This window comes from Myxocyprinus asiaticus, chromosome 43, assembly GCF_019703515.2.
Source record: "Myxocyprinus asiaticus isolate MX2 ecotype Aquarium Trade chromosome 43, UBuf_Myxa_2, whole genome shotgun sequence".
Taxonomy (NCBI): Eukaryota; Metazoa; Chordata; class Actinopteri; order Cypriniformes; family Catostomidae; genus Myxocyprinus; species Myxocyprinus asiaticus.
In genome coordinates this window covers 7307840-7327810 of record NC_059386.1, presented here as the reverse complement: position 1 = coordinate 7327810, position 19971 = coordinate 7307840, and positions in this window count along the sequence as shown.

Genomic DNA, 19971 nt, shown 5'->3' with positions numbered 1-19971 from the left:
TTTTATTGCTGCATAACGTGAGCCTAGACCTGACCAACTGAAGCAACCCCAGATCATAACACTGCCTCCAGCGGCTTGTACAGTGGGAACTTTGCATGACAGGTGCATAGCTTCATGCGCTTCCCTTCTTACACTGACATGCCCGTCATTTGGAAAAGGTTAAATCTGGACTCATCAGACCACATTACCTTTTTCCATTGCTCCATCGCTCCATCTTGCAATCTTTATGCTCCCTAGCAAATTGAAGTTGTCTTTTCCGATTAGCCTCACAAACAAGTGGCTTTCTTGTGGCCACACAGCTGTTTAGTCCCAGTCCTGTAAGTTCTCGTCGCATTGTGCATGTGGAAATGCTCTTACTTTCACTATTACAAATAGCTGAGTTCTACTGTCGATTTTGTATGATGTGACTTCACCAAGTGTTTTAGCGATCTACAATCATGATCATTCAAGATTTTTTTTATGACCAAATTTCTTCCACGAAGCTGACGGTTCACCACTGTCCTTCCAGGTTTTAATAAAGTGTTGGACAGTTCTTAACCCAATTCCAGTTATTTCAGAAATTTCCTTAGAGATTTTTTTTCTTTGCTTGATGCATGCCAATAATTTGCCCCTTCTGAAACACATTAACATCTTTTCCATGACCAAGTGATATGTTTTCTGACATGGTTGTTTAAGAAATGAGAAGCTACAAACTGCATCAGTTAGGGCTAAAAGAACTGTTGCCAGCTGAAACTTATTAATCACTGCAATATTGATCCAATCATAATGTAGTGTTCTAGTTAAGACAAGAGAAGCATCTTTATCACTTAGGAGCCTTTTATTCTGGAATATAACACAGAACAAGCTTAACACTCACACAGTGCACAACAGCACCTAATTGAAAGCACTACAGGTTTACAAGACACAAAATAGCAAATACCCATAATCCTTTGCTACAGAACAGCCAATCAAAACTAAGCACACAGTTATGCTGGGACGCCACATTGCCCCCCCCCCCAACAGACAGCTGTCCCGGCAAGGTTTATTCGGAGTGCACAGCATAGCAGTACTATCTTCAAATGTTGAACAGTTCAGATCCATAGAACCAGTCCTTTTCGGGCTTGAGTGGGGACTCCTTCATAGCTCCCACAACACTACAAACATAATCCTGTCGCTGGGGTCGCCCCTCAGGGGCATCAGTTCGATCAATGACGCATGGTAAGGTTGCTGGTACTTTCACGGTGTCACCAGCTTCCCCAGTTTCCGACAGAGGGTCTTCCTCATTTCCTTCACCATATGGTTCATTCCTAAAGGGGAGTTACATTGTGAGCCAATCACAATGGGGTACCGCCATCCGCTGTCGTCCCCCCCAGGCGAACTCGGTAGACAACATCAGAGATTTTTCCCAAAACTTCACATGTGCCACACCAATGGCTACAGAGCTTTGGAGAGCAGCCTTTTTTACAGTTTGGACTATAAACCCAAACTTTGTCACCAGGAGCAAAGTCTTTGTCATTGCTGTGTACATCATACAACCTCTTTTGTTTAATTGCTGCATTCCCCAGGTCTCTTGCCCCCTGGTGTATCACCTGAAGCCTGTCCCGCAACTGCTGCAAATAGCCAGTGCTTGGCCCCCCAGGATCTCTGGCTCAGGAGGGGATCCAAACACTAAATCCACTGGCGTCCGGAGTTCTCAGCCGAACATGGAACAGCAGGGGTGCAGCCCGTGGACCCCTGGACTACCGTCTGGTAAGACCTCAGGACAAGGGGTAGATGATGGTCCCAGTTGTGCTGGTGTTTGCTGGTCAGGACGGCCAACTGAGTGACCAGGGTGTGGTTAAATCGCTCCACCAGGCCGTCACTTTGCAGATGGAGAAGGGTTGTGCAAGTTTTTTTTAATTCCCAAGCGCTGACAGATTTCTCCTAAGTCCTGTGCTTCGAAGTTGTGGCCCTGGTCACTGTGGATTTCCCCTGGTGCCCCGAAGCGGCAGAACATTTCTTCCACCAACTTCACTGCCATCGTTGTTGCACTTTGGTCAGGTATTGCATATGCCTCAGGCCATTTTGTAAAGTAGTCCATGGCTACTAAGATGTAGCGGTTCTTAGTTTCCAAAACTGGAAAGGGGCCCAAGATGTCAATGCCAACCTGCTCCACAGGTGCCCCCACCAGGTACTGCTGCAGAGGGGCGTGGGGTCATTGTGTGGGACCTTTCTGGGCTGTACAGGTATCACAGCAGCGGACGTGGAGCTCCACATCTTAGACGGCATCCTGACCAGTGGAATCGCCTCCTCAGCCACCTCAAGGTCTTTTCCACCTCAAAATGACCAGCACCCACAGAGCCATGCACCATTTACAGGACCCGAAGTCTCAAGGAACGAGGCTCCAGCAGTTGCAGATAGGTAGCCCCCCCCCCGCTCGTTGCTTGCCACCACCTATACAACAGACCATTATGTGTTGAGTGATAGTGTCCCACTGGGAGTAATAGACTTTCACCCAGATAGTACCTCCCACAGCCATTGGGAAGCTTCCTCACAGGTGTCAACCCAGTCAAAGGCCCGTCTCATTTCCGTCAGCTGGTGAAGCGGGCTGGCAATGGTGGAAAAGTTTCTCACATATCGGTGGTAGTAGGATTCCAGTCCCAAGAAACTGCAAAGCTCAGTAGCATCCTTGGGCGCAGGCCAGTTTCACAAAATGGCCACCTTTACCAGGTCAGTAGATACTCCTGCTGTACCTACCAAATGCCCCAGAAAGGTGGTTTCTCAGCATAGCAGGTGGCACTTTTTGGGGTTGAGGCACAGATCAGCTAGGCAAATAGCGGAAAATACTTCCTGGAGATGTTACAAGGCACCCTTAAAGTCTGGAGCATATACTAACAGGTCATCCAGGTATACTACACAACAGCTATGAGGAATACCCACTAACACCCGCTCCATTAAGCGCTCAAAGTTGGCAGAGGCATTACAAAGTCCGAACGGCATTACCTAGAACTGCCAAAGCCCTTGACCAGTGGTAAAAGCAGTCTTAGGCCTGGCCTCCGGGGCCAATTCTACCTGCAAATACCTGCTGTGGAGTTCAAGGGAACTGAACCAACTGGACCCAGCAATGTAATCCAGGGCCTCATCAATGTGGGGCAGTGGATAGGAGTCCTTCTTGGTGACTGCATTAAGCCATCGGTAATCCATGCAGAACCGCCAGGAGGAGTCTTTTATCTTTACGAGCATGGCAGGGGCTGCCCATGGGCTGTTGGATGGCTCGATGACTCCTGCCTCTGCCATTTCCTGTATCTTTTGCTCCACTGCCGCCTGCTTGGCCAGTGCCAAAAGATGGGGCTGTAGGCGAATGGGTGGAGCAATAACCAGCCCCGTCCGCCCACACTCCTCTTCCCACACCGCAAAAACATCTTGGTTTCTGTCAAACATTTCATGGAGTTGCTGACTTTGGTGAGGGGTGAGCCCTACACAACTGCGACCTCAGTTCACTAACAGCCTGGACAGTCTCTGTTGATGGTGACTGGCACTGTGGCAAGTTGCAGGTGGTTAATGGTCCTGATGGGGCCAACTGACCTACCATGGCCGGAATACTTATGGAAGCAACTCCCTGGGATGGCTTGTGAATCCGTTTGCTGGCTGACTTCCTCCGCAGGCAAGCCTGGGACACTCCAGTGGTTCTCTGACTCCTCTGCAAGGGCACCATATTCATGCCCAGTCATAGATGAGCTCCTGCCACATCCACGTGTGCACCATAGCATGAAAGGAATTCCAGCCCCATGATGCAGGCGTCCTCTATGTTGGCCAACCAAAACTCATGGGTCACATTCTCAGCCCCAATCGTCACTTGCAAAGACTTCCTTCCCTTGATGGATGCGCATTCCCCAGTCACCATTTTCATATTCATTGCAGTTACCATATTCATATTCATCCAGGACAGACAATAGAGATGGTGGATCCCATGTCGATCAGGGCCTAGCAGGGATGGCCATCAATGACACAGGCAACATATAGGCTTTGAGTGTGGCCCACAAGTGAGCACTTGCTATGGAGGGGAGTAGAAATGGGAAGGAGCTGCAGGCCCTCTGCCCTGCTGCTCACCATCAGTTTCCCGACGGTGAAGGAATGTGGGGCCGAGGTGCAGGTGCAGGACAGTCACGAGCCACATGCTCCATCTCCCCACAGTGGTAGCATGGTTCCCGCCTGATGGTCTGCTTCCTCTGTCTCTGTGTAAATTCTCTATGCTCAAACTTAGGGCCAACTGCCTCCACCTGACATACCTCCACATTGTCGCCATTGTCTGCACACTCCGCTTGCCGTACCCTCACATGCGGGTTGTTGAAACTCGTTGGTATACGAGCCGTAAAGAACACAGACTCTGCCTGCTCCGCTTCTACCAGCACTTGTGCCAAGGTTTTTGGGGCAGCGAGGCGAACATGCTGCCGCAGCCTCTCGGGAATAAGGGCTTGCAGGAATGCATGAAGGGCCAAGTTCTCTTGTGCAGTTACATCACATTGTGGATAGCCACGCTGCACATAGAACTGCACATCTGCGGCTAAAGCTCCCAGACTCTCATCTTCCTTTCTCCGCCTGCTGGCTAACTTCTCTCGTCATCATTCTTTGGTCTGCCATTCCCTGAATCGACGCTTGAGGGCGGAGATGAGAGCCTTGTAATTCTGCTGTTCTGCCGGTGTAAGGTCAAGCAAAACTTGCAGCACTGGGCCTTCAACTGCCAAGGCCAGGTAAACTGTTGCATCCTCCTGCTGTCCCACCCGCCATGCTGTCAGTTGGACCTGAGTGAAATAGGGTTCCCTATCTGTCACTCATTCGACGTTGTGTTGATATAGTGACACTAGGGGTCACTCTTGGGAGCCCGAGACACCTCTGGTCTTTGATAAAAGGCCAATGAAAATTGGCGAGTGGTATTTGCATACCACTCCCCTGGACATACGGGTATAAAAGGAGCTGGTATGCAACCACTCATTCAGATTTTATCTTTGGCGCCGCTCACAGCCACGCCCCACTCCAGTTCCTTTCTTCCCCAAAGTGCTCGAGGAGCTGACAAGATCGTGGGAGGCACCTTTTACTGCCCAGTCCCGATCTGGTATTTGCATACCACTCCCCCGGACATACAGGTATAAAAGGAGCTGGTATGCAACCACTCATTCAGATTTTATCTTTGGCGCTGCTCACAGCCACGCCCCACTCCAGTTCCTTTCTTCCCCGAAGTGCTCGAGGAGCTGACAAGATCGTGGGAGGCACCATTTACTGCCCAGTCCCGATCTTTCAGCTCCCCTGCCCTCACTACCCTCGATGGTGGGGTGGCCAGGGGCTATTCGGCGATTCCCCTGGTGGATCTCCCGTCCAAGGCCTGTAAGTTTATGTCGTCCCTGACGGCCAAAGCCTACAGTGCTGCTGGACAAGCCCCCACCGCCCTGCATGCCATGGCTCTCCTGCAAGTCCACCAAGCCAAAGCGCTAAAGGAACTGCACGAGGGTAGTTCTGCCCCGGGATTGATGCAGGAGCGGTCTCCCCACCCCTTCGCGCCCAGCTGTGGCACAAATCTGCCCCCGATGTGACAGTCTCCACGGGTCACGAGGACAGGCCTCTTCCTCTCCCATCCTAGGCTGTTCCGGGGGTGGTCACAAGGAGCCAGGTGAGTGTTTCGATGTCCCTGAACTCAGCACGGCCACAACACGGCGTGGCACCTTGCCGCGAGGCCCCACCTGCCAGTATGTCCGACGAGATTTTCTCCTTGTTCCCCCTCACCCGGAGCTTGGACGCGTGGTTTGCGCTTTCCAATCTGTCCGATGGCTGATACGGACCATCCGACTCAGCTCTGCGATTCAGTTCACCAGGCATCCGCCCGGGTTCAGCGGTATCCACTTCACCTCGGTGAAGGGCAAGAATGCTGCTACCTTGCGCGCAGAGATTACTACCCTCCTACGGAAGGATGCAATAGAGCCTGTCCCTCCGGCCAAGATGAAGAAGGGGTTTTACAGCCCCTCCTTCATTGTACCAAAAAAAGGCGGTGGGTTGCGGCCAATCTTGGACCTGCGAGTACTGAACCGGGCTTTACACAGACTCCCGTTCAAGATGCTGATGCAAAAACGCATTCTAGAGAGCGTCCGGCATCAAGATTGGTTCGCGGCGGTAGACCTGAAGGTTCTACCTTGACACAGACCCTTCCTGCAGTTTGCATTCGAGGGTCAGGCGTATCAGTACAAGGTCCTCCCTTTCGGCCTGTCCATATCCCCTCGCGTCTTCACGAAGGTCGCAGAGGCAGCCTTTGCCCTGCTAAGGGAAGAGGGCATTCGCATCCTCAACTATCTCGATGATTGGCTAATCCTAGCTCACTCTCGGGATGTGTTGTGTGCACACAGGGACCTGGTGCTCTCGCACCTCAGCCGACTAGGGCTTGGGGTCAACTGGGAAAAAAGCAAGCTCCTCCCGGTTCAGAGCATCTCTTTTCTCGGCTTGGAGTTGGACTCAGTCTCGTTGACGGCACACCTCACAAATGAGCGTGCACAGTCGGTGCTGACCTGTTTGAAGGCATTCAGACAGAAGACAGCGGTTCCACTGTAACTGTTTCAGAGGCTCCTGGGGCATTTGGCATCCTCAGCAGTGGCCACTCCGCTCGGGTTGATGCATATGAGACCACCTCCTCTGGAGTCAGCAGCACCTCAAGTTGCTGCGAGCCACTCACATCCCGGGCGACCTCAACACTGCAGTGGACGTGCTGTCATGGCAGGTTACCCTCAGGGGAGAGTGGAGACTCCACCCTCAGGTGGTCCAGCTGATTTGGAGTCGATTCAGGCAGGCACAGGTAGACCTGTTCGCCTCCCAAGAATCCTCCCACTGCCCGCTCTGGTACGCCCTGACCGAGGCACCTCTCGGTGTAGACGCGCTGGCACACAGCTGGCCCCCTGGACGTCGCAAATATGCGTTTCCCCCAGTGAGCCTACTTGCACAGACCCTGTGCAAGGTCAGGGAGGACGAGGAGCAGGTCATCCTTGTAGCACCCTACTGGCCCACCCAGACATGGTTATCGGACCTCACGCTCCTCGCAACAGCCCCCACCCCCTGGCGAATTCCCCTGAGGAAGGACCTTCTTTCTCAGGGACAGGGCACCATCTGGCACCCACGACTAGACCTCTGGTAGACATGATCACTCAGGTAGGGCTCCCTCTACGAGGTGCCTGTATGCCTTGAAGTTGCGTCTGTTCATTAAGTGGTGTTCTTCCCGACATGAAGACCCCCAGAGATGTGCAGTTGGATCGGTGCTTTCCTTCCTGCAGGAGAGGCTGGAGGAGTGGCTGTCCACCTCCACCTTGAAGGTGTATGTAGCTGCTATTTCGGCTCATCACGATGCAGTAGATGGTAAGTAGCACGACTTGATCATCAGGTTCCTGAGAGGTGCTAGGAGGTTGAATCCCTCCAGACCATGCCTCGTCCCCATGTGGGATCTCTCTGTAGTCCTTCGGGGTCTATAGGGAGCTCCCTTTGAGCTCTTGGAGTCAGCTGAGCTTAAGGCACTCTCTTTGAAGACTGCCCTCCTGACTGCGCTCAATTCCATCAAAAGGGTAGGGGACCTGCAGGCATTCTCTGTCAGTGAATCGTGCCTGGAGTTCAGTCCGGGTTACTCTCACATGATCATGAGATCCCAACCGGGCTATGTGCCCAAGGTTCCCATGACCCCTTTTAGGGATCAGGTGGTGAACCTGCAAGCACTGCCCCAGGAGGAGGCAGACCCAGCCATGGCATTGCTGTGTCCAGTGCAAGCTTTACTCATCTATTTGGATCACACGCAGATCCTTAGATGGTCCGAGCAGCTATTTGTCTGCTTTGGTGGACAGCACAAAAGAAAGCTGTCTCCAAACAGAGGATCGCCCACTGGGTCATTGACGCCATCCCGATGGCATATCAGGCTCAGGACGTGCCACCCCCTGCGGGGTTACGAGCCCACTCTACCAGGAGTGTGGCGGCCTCCTGGGCCCTGGCCAGTGGCACCTCAAGGCAAAAACACCTTTGCAAGGTTCTACAATCTCCAGGTTGAGCCGGTCTCGTCCCATGTATTGGCAGGCATGAGCAGGTAAGTTCCGGGACAGCTGGCCGGGTGTACCGCTTGCGCACAGCACCTTTCCCTCCCTTGAGGTGAAGATGTGTGCTCTTGACTCCCAGTCATGTTCGCAGACTGTGATCCCTGGATGAATTTCCTCCTTAGCCCTCTGGCAGTTGAGTTTGCGGAGAAACTCACTGACCAGCCCAGTACGTGCGCTAATGAGACCCTGTACTGAGGTAGGTGCTCCACATGTGCTGGTTCCCCGAAGGCGACCCCATGTGATATCGTCCACAAAATCGTTTCCCTATCGGTAAACTGCATCTTCCTTGGGCAGAGGCCCCTCTGCCCCCGGTCGCCATGCTCTGTAGAAACTCCTCCCTCTTCAGGTAGGACCTACCTTGGGACCTCTCCACATGACATACTTCCAACAAGACTCGGTAAGACCATGTGATGTATTCCACTCAAAATAGCCACCCCCCCCCCCCATTTTTGGGCTGGGTGTGGTCTCTGCGATGTCTTCCCCTTGGGAGGGACACCCCCCGACGCAGACACTTATGGCTCCCAGTCAGTTAACAAATTCCACTCTTTTTGGGGAGAAATGAGAGGGAAAGAGGCCTCGGCTGGGCTAGCCTGTCCCTATAGTTGGGCAGTCGACTTGTTCCTGATGGACCGTTCAACGCTCATAAGAGCGCTGGGGGAGGTTACGTGATGGCCTGGTGTGCTGGCTACGAGGCACACAGTGGTCTGCCCATCACACACCACCAGTTCACGTAACACCGTTCAGATAGTTGTGGCGTTTTGTATAGGGACCCCTAGTGTCATTACATCGACACAACGTCGAGTGAGTGACAGATAGGGAACGTCCTGGTTTCTTTTGTAACCTCCGTTCCCTGATGGAGGGAACGAGACGTTGTGTCCCTCTTGCCACAACACTGAACTACCCACTGAAATGGCCGGGACCTGGTCTCGGCTCCTCAGCACAAAACCTGAATGAGTGGCTGCATACCAGCTCCTTTTATACCCATATGTCCAGGGGAGTGGCATGCAAATTCCACTCGCCAATTCTCATTGGCCTTTTTTCAAAAAAGCAGAGGTGTTTGGGGCTCCCAAGAGTGACCCCTAGTGTCACTACATCGACACAACGTCCCGTTCCCTCCATCAGGGAAAGTAACGAAAGTACGAAAGTAACCAGTACGTTTTCTCGCTTCATAGCAACCTCATAATGGGGTTTATGTGGAAAGCTTGAGCACATGAAGTTTGTTTTGAGAGTTGTATTGAAGCCTGAAGCTAGTCGTGTGAAAGGCCCTTAAGTGTTCCAAGGGTTTGAAAATTTCCCTTTCAAATTTAAAAAGTCAAGTCTTAGTGCTTTGACCTTGGTTCCTTTGAAATGAGAATTCTTTGAACTTAACGAGATGCAGGTACCTTTTGGAAAATATCATTAACTGTAATTTAGCTGTCAGAGGGGAGGTAGTGTTGAATAGGCTTCCTATCTGTGAAGTCTCACCTGCATGCCAATTAATCAAACAATTCATAAGATGTTAATCTACCTCGTTTTAAAAGAGTAAAGGGCTTCAATGTGCTGCTGATATTTGTTTTTTTTTTTTTGTCTTAATATAATTTAATGTATTAAAGGCTAATATGTTAAGAGTAATTTGCTCTGACACTAGAAAATGGAATGGCAAAGCGTTTAAAGTCAACATGAAATCGAAATTGACCATATTTGATTTCTTAATACATGTTCCTGGTTTTATTGTGCACAATTCTTTGGTACACGATATTCCAAAGGGGAAAAATTTTTTGTTCATAATCTTTCATCAAACTGTAATAACTGCTCTGCCTCTGAAAAAAAATTATTTTTCTGCTGACGTCACCAATCCTTTTTATTTTTTAACCCCTCCACTCCAATCACTTGGCTCCATTTTTGTATGCAACACTTACTTTTAACAATCCAATCAATTCCCGTTGGATGAAATCAAGTCCCACCAATTTTTTATGTTAAATATAAGTAGAAATTCATGATATTATGGAAGTAAAATGGGTTGCAAATGCCTTTTTATCTTGGATTTAAACTTGCAGCATTGGTCATATTGTAGGTTTGGATTTTGCTAAATTATTCACTTGAATAAATTCCCTTTTAAAGATTAAGAAACTTTCAGAAATTCATCAGATTACGGAAGTAAAATGGTTTGTGAGCGGTGAGTGCCATTTAACATTGAATAGTGCATAGAAATTTATAATGATAGTGTTGAAACTCGAGCTTGTTTACGGAACTGCTCCATGCGTGAAAAACGCAAAGTTCAGATTAATTCACTTTGACTCCCAGCAGTGAGAAACCAGGACGTTTATATCAATATTTGCAAACCATTAACTGCTTAGCTGACCTGCTAAATGACTTTGACAAGAGTGGAGAGTTGGCTAATGTAAATGGCACAGTTTATTTACCCAGCAAACACACCACTTTACAGTGCCAGCTAATTATCAGCAAATCAACAGCTAATGGTAAATAAGTTTATGGTGACTGTGTTCACTTTCAATAACCACTTTACACTTGCCACTGTTGATTAAGACCAAATGTACTGTGTTACATTTGGTTAAGAAATTACTGTATGTTAATAAAAGAAATTCAAACATTTCGGCAATTTTTTTTTAAATGTTAAAATACTTTCTCTTATCACAGCTTTATGTGTGTAGACAACTTTAAGTTAGCCATTCATAGGTTGACATCCCTGAAAACTGTAAACAATGAGACTCATAGTGCTTTCAAAACATCAGTCTGTTTGTCTGAGCATCCCGATCAGACAGACATAGCAGCTTTGGCTCAAACAATAGCATAAATTTGGTGTGGGGCTATCTGTTTGATTATTGGAAGACGGAGGTAGTTTTTTTTAATCTGAAATTATTTTTGCAATTCTGTTTTGTGCCGCTAGTGGTGCAGAAGTTACACACTTTATCTCAAAGAGAAAATTATGTTGCACTTGGGGATCACCTGCATATTTTATGTAATAAATGATTACATTTTGGATTGTTCTTTAAGGTTGGGGCCATGACCAAGTTTGTTAGCGCAAATGCTCTGACCAACGAGATGGTGAAATCGTAAGAAATCTACGAATGGACTCGTACAAAAACAACTATTACTCCCATAGAGAAAAATGAGTGAACGAAGGATGTTATTATAATTAAAACCTGCTTGCATCATTTCCCGATCCCATTTAACCCACTTTAAGATGTTTGTCCTCTTTCCACTGTCCTATAAATAAAGACTTGATTTGTACAATTTCAGAAGTTGTGTTTTCTCATGCAAAAATTGCTGCCACGGTGCTAGGGTGTTGTGGATGGTTGCAAGGGTGTTGCTATGCATTTGGTTAGGTGTGGTTGCTAGGTGGTTGCTTACTGGATCATTAAAGGAATAGTTCACCAAAAATAAAAATAAAATCTCTAAAAGGGATAGTTTGCCTCAAAATGAAAATGCTCTCATCATGTACCCACCCTCATGCCATCCCAGATGTGTATGACTTTCTTTCTTCTCCAGAACACAAATGTAGATTTTAAGAAGAATATTTCAGCTCTGTAGGTTTATACAGTGCAAGTGAATGGTGGCCAGAACATTGAATATCCAAAAAATCAAATAAGTCAGTGTAAAAGTAATACATATAACTCCAGTGGTTAAATCCACAGATTGATTGCGAGAAAACAGATCAATATTTAAGTACTTTTTTTTTCAATCTTCACAAAGATACATCAAAATATTACAGAAATAACATTAACTATACCCACCTAAGTCATTTTTTTTTTTTTACTATCAGTCTCCACTTTTACTTTAAAATTCTTCTTCTGTTTTTTGGCAATTCACATTATTCGTGCATATCACCACCTACTGGTTGCGGCTGGTCAAAGGTGGATATTTAATGAAAAAAAGGACATATATTTAGCACCAACACCTATCTTTACGCTTCAGATTATATGGATTTAACCACTGGAGTAACCACTGAAGTCTTATGGATTACTTTTATTCTGCAAGTATGTGATTTTTGGAGCTTCAGAGTTCTGATCACTATTCACTTGCATTGTATGGATCTACAGAGCTGAGGTATTCTTCTAAAAATCTTTATATGTGTTCAGCAGAAGACAGAAAGTGATACACATATGGGTTGGCATGAGGGTGAATAAATGATGAGAGAGTTTTCATTTTTGGGTGATCTATCACTTTAACATAACTCACCCTCATGCAGTCTCATACATCTTATGGAGTTTTGTGTTCCTTGCCACAGCTGCCTTCAGCTTGCTCACTGGGGTTTCTAAATACAATTATTATTTAATTAATATTAGTTAATGCATGATTTTCTGTAAAGCTGCTTTGAAACGATGTGTGTTGTGAAAGGCGCTGTACAAATAAATATGACTTGACTTAAATTTTGGTCTGTTTCTCACCCAAACCAATCATTTAGCTTTAGAAGATGTAGAATATACAGTACCACTCAAACTGGATGGATTACTTTTATGCTGACTTTATGTCCTTTTTGGAGCTTAAACGTTTTTGTCCAATTGACTTGTATTGTATGAAAAAAAATAAAAAATAAAAAAAAACACCTCATACATTCTTTAAAATATTCTTTAAAATATATACACAGAAGAAATGTAGAAAGTCCTACAAGTTTGGAATGGCATGAGGGTGAATAAACGATGAGAGAACTTTTCCTTTAATATGCATTTTTGGTGATGAGATCAAAATTGCATAGCGCTTGAACACATTCAAAGCCAGGTGTCAATGGACCCAGATGCATTGTGATAGGATCACTGAAACCACATTCAGAGGTGGTCAGTGACAGATTCTGACCACATTTGAAGAAGGTGCAAATGCATTTTCATTATCTGCATCTGTCCGAAAACACAGGAAACACCTTGGAAATCAGTGTGTAAATGCAATTCTCCTAAAAGAGGCTCCAGATATCTGAAATACAAATGAATGTTTATGGCATTTGTAAAGGATACCAATGATATTCTGGACCTTAGATATGGCTTGAGTCCTCCTACAGAACATTGTATGTCTTAGGGATGTTTTTGCAGTTTTGTCACCACCAGTCACTAGCAAAGTAATAGCACACCTTTTCTCCACAAGCCACATCATTTGATGTATCATTCATGTCTGAAGCACAAACAGTGTGGGATGTTTTACGTGCTGAATTTTAATACTTAAGATTTCAAATCCCTAAACCTAACTGTGCAATAGTAGAAGTTGTGCTTACTATAGTAATAATGATAACTTCTTTCACATAGAGCTAAGCTGTAGGGAATCTACCAGTTTATTGATAGCTATTTTCACATTTAGATTGTTTCAAGGAGTCTTTGAATAGAAACCTAATATTGTTTATTTACTTGTTCAATTCACTTTAACTGGTGTGAAAATGCCCTATGTAGTGTTATCTATGCCTGTGAACTGTCACAATGCATATGTATCTGCATGTGGGATGCAGTCGCAGACAAATATTAAATTCTACATTTTCATATGTCAGGACCATGGACAGCAGATGTGACTAATACATCAATAAATCAAATGTGTTTCATATTCAGAATAAGAAAACCAGTAATAAAACTGGCTGTATAATCTGTTCATGTCAAAAACTGGCTCATCATTCTGATAAATCCATAAATATAAAAGTATCTCATATTGTTATAGTTAAAGAGATAGTTCAACCAAACTTACCACATCCACAAAAAAAAAAAAAAAAAAAAAAAAAGAGATGAGGGTGAGTAAATTATTGCTTATTAATTTATTGTGACATCTTAACAGATAAAGTTAAGATAAATTCTTATTTTTTATGACTTAAACTACATGTATTTCTTACCTCAGACTTCCATGGCTGATATAGCTGTGCTATCAAAGCATTAGAGCACAATCTCTCCCTGCGGCCCCAATATCTGCTCAAATTGCATTGACACAATAATGCATAATCCAGGCTGAGCGGTAGTTTACAGCTGAAGGCATTTGCAGTCTGCAATTATTGGCTCTGTGACCTTTTCCACTGTTATTTAGAGACAAACAAATGCACAAATATCCAAATGCAAAATACTGTGAGTGTTGACATTCCTATTAATTAAGTGTGTGGTTCAGTAGTAGATTTAAATCCAAGCATATACTGTATAGAACAGTAAATTATGTGTGTGACTATTATACAGTGACAGAACTGAAACTATAAATATGAAATAAATTTGATGGTGACAGTTTTGCAAAATGGTATTACATGGTTCATTACAAGTTTTGCAGCAAATCTGAGGTGAAATTTCCACTGTGTGGCGCTATAAATGAGTTAAATATTCGCCCAAACAGATGAAGTTTTTAAGGTACTTTAAGTACTAAACAATCAACAAAACATACTTCCCTACCCTAAATCTTAAACCTAAACCTAACCGATAATGTCAGAAAAAGCAAATATGCTTTAATTGTTTGTATTACTACAACAACAGCCTATAGTCACTTTTTTGGTTCTATTAGATATTACACTATATTTCATTAAAAATATATTCATGCGCTATTCATGCACTAACTGCGAATGTGATCATTTGTTAAATATTCAAGATGCAAAAATGAACTGGCTCGCAGCTGTGCATGTCTAAACCCATTGCAGATGATTTATAAATTGTATTTCTGAATGTCCATTATCTCTGGCGTCTGGTATTTTTGTGCAGTCAAGCAGAAAACCTCCCCAGAAATGAGCTATTATTCAAATTTGTATGAATGACATACATGCATTTGCAAATCTGGTGATATGATCAGTGAAAGGAATCAACAACTTTCACTCAATCTTTTTCCACTGAAAAATTATTTGGTAACACTTTACAAAAAGGTTCTACTTGTTAACATTAGTTAATGCAATGAATAATATATATATATATATATATATATATATATATATATATATATATATATATATATATATATATATATATATATATATATATATATTTTACAGCATTTATTAATCTTTGTTAATGGTAATATAAATATATATATATATATATAAGCAATATCACATAGCCCTATATCAGATTACCTGCGGCCTCGTGCCTGCGGCCGAATCACAGCAGTGCTGATTTAGGGCCATATAGCACAATTGCGAGTGTGATATTGCTTATGTACAACAGTTCAATGAACAAGTAAAAATCCTAAAAATTAGGAAACACTGAGTACAGTCACAAAAAAAGGCATTTGTGCATGGAACTACTTTCTTACGCGACAGATCAGAATCTGCTGCTGCTGGTTCAAACAAAATGATGTGTCCAAGCCTCTCAAAAAGATCACTTCAGAACTACTAGTATCACAGTTTGGGCTGTTTCTTACATGTTATTGGAGAAACAAGGATGTGTGTGTGTATGTGTGTGTGTGTGTGAGAGAGAGAGAGGGAGAGAGAGTGAGAGAGAGAGAGAGAGAGAGAGAGAGAGAGAGAGAGAGAGAGAAAGAGAGAGATGGACCATGTGCGATCACCTGTTGATGATGCTGTGGTCTGTTAGTCAGCTTTCTGAAGATAATGTCATTTTGGTCAAATTCATCCTATTACCTTAGTGGAAAAATAGACGTCCAAGCGGGGGTATTCCTCCCTATTTTGCGGTAGCCGGTGCGCAAGTGTCCTTCACTACTATAGAAACTGCAACTCCTCCACCATTTTTTCCTCTCCAATGTGGAAAGTCCGGTAAGAGGTAAGTGCCTTGAGTTTGTGTAATTAATCAGTCTGTTTTGTCTCTCAGCTGTGATGAGCCTTAATGCTGAAGTTGTTAGTTTAAAGCTATTTCATAGCTTTAGTAGTGTAGTAGTAATACGAGCGAATATTTTGACTCAATTCACATCACCAACTGGCTCACATTATACACAAAAATGGTCTTTTGCCTCTACCTGCTGGCTAAAATATGTAATATCACAAAATTAAATGTAAAGAGACAGATGGCTCTTAAAACATCTGCACTGCTCTTACACTTAGTTTAGAATGGTACAAAAACAAGCGGAGTGATACACACAGTGAAGCGACTGAGTGCTGATGGTGTGAGACCATCAGTACTCATGGAACGTCTCTTGTCCAATCAGATTTGATGAACGGAACTATATACAACAGTTAGTTCTGGTCCTCGAATCTGATTGGACGAGAGACTTTCCATGAGCACTGATGGTCTCACACCATCAGCACTCGGACGCTTCACTGTGTGCATCACTCCGCTTGTGTTCATGCCGTTCTAAACTAAAGTGTAAAAGCAGTGCATATGTGTTGAGAGGTACTGTATGTGTCTCTTTTTCCATGTATTTTGTTGTTGTTGTTGTTGTTGTTTTTTACATTACATATGTTAGCCAGCAGGTGGTGGCAAAAGATCATTTTTGTGTGCATTCGCGTCAGCCAGTGTTTACATACAACAGCTCTACGTGATCACTTGTATTACTACTACACTATTAAAGCTAGGAAATAGCTTTAAATGGCTTTAAACGGCTTTAAACGAACAACTTCAGCATTAAGGATTATCACAGCTGAGAGACACAACAGACTGATTAATTACACAACTCAAGGCACTTACCTCTTACCGGACTTTCCACATTGGAAAGGATGTGCTGTTTAAAATAGCGGAGGACATTGCGGTTTCTATAGTGAAAGACTCTTGCGCACCGGCTACTGCGAAATAGGGAGAAATACCCCCGCTTGGACGGCTATTTTTCCACTGAGAAAGCTGATCTTCAGAAAGCTGACAGCATCTCTGCTTGGGAGTGGCAACAGGTGATCGCACACGCTCCGTCTCTCTCTCTCTCTCTCTCTCACACACACACACAAACACACACACACACACACACACACACACACATCCATCCTTGTCTATCCAATAACTTGTTAGAAACAGCACAAGCCGTGATACTATTTCTGAAGTGACATTTTTGAATTACTAACGGAGGCTTGGACGCATCATTTGGTTTGAACCAGCAACGGCAGATTCTGATCCGTCACGTAAGAAAGTAGTTCCATGCACAAATGCGTTTTTATGACCATACTCCTAAGTTTCTCCTAATGTTTTAAAAATTACTTGTTCACTGTTGTATATAAGCAATCGGTGCTATATTGCAATTGTGCTATATGGCCCTAAATCAGCATTACAATATAAAATATACACATTAGCATGCACAGTTTATGGGGGTTTCTTCACCTATTGCCGTTTTTCGCCCTGCGGACATAGAAATGATTCCACCTCTTACTTGCTGCTAAGGAGGTCCCATATGGTTCAGAACGAGTGTTTGTGAAGTGTATGTGATTGGTTTATTTATCAGTCATACATTTTTTTGTATGAATAAAGTCATACGAATTCGCAATCTTGTAGTATTGTGACGAATTCTCATGAGACTAGGTTGTGATTTTTCGGATTCTCATATTTTATAAAAATATATATTTTTACACCTATGAAGAGAAATACAGTTTCCATGACATTGTAATGTGACCTTCATATTACAAAAAGTGGTTTAAATCTGTTAGATTTAATAAAAATCTTTGGAAATTTAAGTGCCCATATTTGAAGAAACATCTATACATTTATACAATGGTGTATAGGCAGTCAGTATTTAAGGTATTTAAAGTGAATAGAATGTATGTCAATATAAATGTGCAGAGCCTACAGACTTTTAAAGCCAATTAACACTTTAACTGTTGAGGTCCTGGTTAACCAGGGATATATGGGAAAGAATCTGTGCAGGAGTCTGATGGTTTTGGTTTGATTGCTTTAAAAATGTCTCTGGAGGGTAGTTTTTGGAAATTATATTTAACCCTTAAATGCATACCTGGGACCTCATTCCACCCCCTGTTTCTCATCCATTTTTTTGGAGTTGTGCCCAAACTTCTTTAGTATTCCTCAATCTATCTCTTTCAATAGAGATAGATTGAGGGGTCTAAAATATTATATCTATATATATATATATATATATATATATATATATATATATATATATATATATATATATATATATATATATATATTATTTATTTTTTTTTAATGGCCCAGTGTATTATCCTAGATCTTTTTCAGAACTTACTTAAGCGTTCAATTAAGTTTTATCTGTTGCTTGGTGTGGAAATGTTAGGTTTTGCACTCCAACTTGATGTCCAATAAGTTCTGAGATTTGTTTAGTAGTGTATGTGGAATAAAGGAACATCAGGGGAGAACAATATTTGCAACACTGGTCCTGCATCATGGCCTGATATTCCCTGGCCATCAAGCAAGCATGCAGAACAAAAGTCAGATCTAATGAGTCCCATGAGGTGGCTGCCATTCCAATTACAGATTCTCCATCATGATTAAAAACTACAACAGACATCAGGGGCTGAAAGAATTCCATGGCTTTCTCCAAATATAAACCAGTCTGGATGCTGGAAATAGCAGCATGAAAGATGACACATCAAACCACATTACTTTACTCCATGGTTCAGAGGTCCATGTTTTGTGCTCATCCTAACTTCGTTTTGTGCATCTTTGTGCATTGGCCTTGGATATAGACCAAATTAGTTTCCAAATAACTAAAAAGTAGCATAAAAGTAGTCCAAATGACTCATTATATGCAGTCTTCTTAAGCTTCTTACCTTGTCTAAGGAACAGACCAGAATTTAAGAGTATGCTGGATGGAGAATGAGATTTTGGAGTTACGGCAGAGGGAAACATTTTCATCATCTCTACCATCAAAACTTTTGTTGACTGCGGTTCATTTTTAAAGTATCCCAAAAACCACAACAAGTGATGCTACAATTTTAACCCATGACTGTGTTTTAAAATGAGCCCAATTTGGCATGAAACCCTGGCAACACTGCTCACGTGCTGCTGATCTAGGGAAGAGAGAGCTAGAGGACAAGTATGCAGTGCACATCTGCGCTGTTCAGAAAAACTGTTCAGAAAAACAGTTAAGTATCTCACTTGACTGACAATATATATATATATATATATATATATATATATATATATATATGTTTTTTTTTTTATTTCTGCCTTATTTTGTGGTCATTAGGAGAGAAGTATTCTAAAAGTATTCTAACAAAATGTTATGAAGTAACTGTATTCTGGATACAGGTGCTTGAAAACGTAATGGGGGCTGAATACAGTTACTTCATTTTTGTATTCTGAATACATAACGTGGGTACATGAATTCCATTACAGTCCAACCCTGATAGTAAGAGTAGTCAGTAGAATGCCTTTCCCCGAACTCAGCCTCTTATTGTCTTCAGTTCACAGTATAGTCAGTGTAGTCTTCATATGCGTGATTACAGTCAGAAAGATGCAAATTTCATACAGTTACGGTGCGTGACTACTAGAGTGAAAGAAAAATGCTCAACTACGCTCACGACATTTAAAAGCTGCAATTTTGAGGCGTGTTTATGGTATATAAAGCAAGTGTGTATTGTCTAACATTAATTGTATTAATATATATATATATATATATATATATATATATATATATATATATATATATATATATAGCCTACATATGTACAATACTACTCTAAAAGTGGACTTCTGAAAAAAGGACATTTTCAAAAGCAGAACATTTTGAAATTAAATTAAAAATTTAAAAAGAAAATTAAAAAAAAAAAAAAACTATACACTTTGGATCACAATTTATGAGGTAACCCTACATATAAATGTTAAAGAACAATGCACCTAGTAGAAAATCGTATAACATTTTATTATTCATAGGTATCTGACCGTATTTAACATTTACTGTATATTTTGTACAATTGAAGATACATACAATATGGACATATTGAAAGCATCTAAAATGTATATATATTATAAAGGAATGTAATACTCCTCCGAAAGAGGACTTCCGATATTTCAAAAACCATAAAACTAATTCTCTTTTTCCAATTTCATCAACTTTACATAAGTCAAGTGTAAGTGAGACTCTAGAAAGACCCTAATAAGAGCAACATGGTCTGAGT